The sequence below is a fragment of the Chamaea fasciata genome, unplaced genomic scaffold (genome assembly GCF_029207755.1).
Source record: "Chamaea fasciata isolate MVZ Bird 193981 ecotype frontalis unplaced genomic scaffold, bChaFas1.0.hap1 SCAF_5, whole genome shotgun sequence".
NCBI lineage: Eukaryota > Metazoa > Chordata > Aves > Passeriformes > Sylviidae > Chamaea > Chamaea fasciata.
Window position 1 is genome coordinate 25,429,574 of NW_027094090.1, and position 2,289 is coordinate 25,431,862.

General features: G+C 37.9%; 1 long non-coding RNA gene across 1 annotated transcript; it reads right to left on the bottom strand.

Annotated features, from left to right (window-relative positions):
* Positions 1 to 302: 302 nt before the first annotated feature.
* LOC136290156 (uncharacterized) lies at positions 303 to 1,639 on the bottom strand. The gene is made up of 3 exons (XR_010721006.1): positions 1,347 to 1,639; positions 1,039 to 1,158; positions 303 to 807 (listed from the first exon to the last, which is right to left on the bottom strand). It is a non-coding gene; the product is annotated as an uncharacterized lncRNA (long non-coding RNA).
* Between the last annotated feature and the right edge of the window lie 650 nt (positions 1,640 to 2,289).

The following is a 2,289-nucleotide window of genomic DNA, read 5'->3' on the forward strand; positions in this document are numbered from 1 at the left end:
CTCTCAAGCTATTAACGAGAATTTGTTAAAAAAAAAAAAAAAAAAAAAAAAAAAAGAAAAAGAAAGGAAAAAACTATTCCACTGATGAATTCATGACATGTAAAGAATATTTGAGAACATGACTGAAAGACACTGAGAGAGGCCAGAGCTATTTTAATGTGTTTAAAGTAGACACATGGAGGAAATGCTGGTAAGATACTAGGTCAAAGAATATTTGCAGGGGCTAGCTACTACAATTATGAGAGGAGAGTATAAACTATTTCACTGTTTAATAATACCAGGTATGGAGTGATTACAATATATTAAAATATTATCACAAAGTAGACATAGCTGGTATTTAACTCATTATGTAGTTTTGTAAGCAGAAAATATGAATCCTGGAATCATCATGGCAAGAGATTTTTTAGAAATGGGAAGTCAGAAGAGGAATTAGAAACTTAGACAGAAAGTTCTGAAGTGTGTGAGCCTTGACCTGCCATTATAATCTCCTTCTGCTGAACAGAAGTGGCCAATTGTGTTGTTATGTGGTGATTTTACCAGGTAGACAAATAACTCCTAGAAAACAGAAGATCATCACAAGGACTTTATTGTGTTGAAAAGGCTTGATAGTTCATATGGCATTTCTTGGGAACTCAGAATAGAACGTCTCAGCACTGTGTAAAAACAACATTCTGAGGAATAATTAAAAGAATAGGCCTGATCGTATTTGCAGTATACTTGGTGTATTTTATGAATCTTGCAGTTGTCTGAAAGATGAAGAGATGTTTTTCTGAATATAAAACAAGTCAGGATCTGTGTTTTTACTTCCTAGAGAGAAAAAAAAAAAAAGAATAAAAAGAGATCACAAAAGCCTTAACAGTTGCAGTAAGACACATTACATTAACAAAGATGGTCATAAATATTTAGTGTGGTTTATAATACTTGATTATATTTTAATTCTCAAGTCATTGAAAACCTTATGAAGTTGAACAAGAACAAGTATAAGGTCTTGAATGTGGGAAAACATAATTCAGAAGTACAGAACTGGCTGAGATTTACCTGGCTGGAGAGCAGCTCTTTGGAAAGAACCTGAGAGACCTGAGGATGCAGGTGGACAAGAAGCTCAATAGAGTGAGCTGTGTGTTGCTGCTGTGGCAAAGTAGTCAAGAGATTGCTGGGCTGCAAAATAACAATGTAAACATACATGACTCAACATTAAGAATACAGAATTAGAATCGTATTATATACCATGTTGATAAAATGGAAGATGGATTTGCTAAAAGTTAGCCACATCAGCTGTGAATTTATTTGCTTCCTTCCTGGAATATCTGAACTGCTGTCAGTGACTGCTGCTCATGAGGACTCACCTGGGTTAAACTGAAACCTCTTCAAGTGGAAGTATCAACAGGCTGCCATGGTCACATAGAACTTGGTTTAACCATTTGAGTACTTGATTTGCTTTTCCAGCAGTTTCTGCAGCACACACTCAGCTTCTTGATGCTGAAAATATCTTGCCACTAGTACTTTTGCTGTCTAGTGTGAAGTTTCTGCAGCTTATTCTAAGTAAACTGCTGTCACAGAAGAGACAGTAGAGTGCTTATGAAAACATATTAACCATAAAGATTCTGAGTGTATTCAGATACTACAGACCAGCACAGAAGAGGGCAATTGCAATGCAAATTACCATAAAACACCTGACTTGAAAAGGCTTCAGAGGTTTGCTACAGACTGGGTTAGTGCATAATCATTTCAGGCAACATATTTAGTACAAGTCAATGCATACTCAGTATTAAACTCACTACAGGTGTAAGCAAGTGTGACTTCAATTGAGTTGCTCCTGCTTGTACTAAAGCTGGCCTAAGTTCAGAATGACTTTCAGCAGGTGCCGTTTGTGGTCCTCCAGATGATATATCTCTCTCCACAGCATAAAAATAAATACAAGGACAGACTGTGTTTTGATGACAACACTATACAGTCGATCTTAGTACAGTTACATTTCTTCGTATCCTGGTTTTCTCAGGGTTCTGGTAGCCCTGTCCTGGTAAAGGAATTTTCCACTCCCTCTTGTGCTACCCTAGTCCTCTCTTGCAGGCTGTTTCCTGACTGCTGGCAGTGGCTGCATTAATAGCCTATTCATGCTTCAGCCCACAGCCCAATACCATCACAGATCCACTTTCAGAAACATCTTAAATTTGGCAGATAGTGAAAGCAGCTCCTGGAACATGGACAGGCTTTCCATTCCACACCCCCAATAAGGAAGAGGGAATCCCCAGCAAAGGGTTGGGGCAGACAGTGTCATCTGCAGTACTA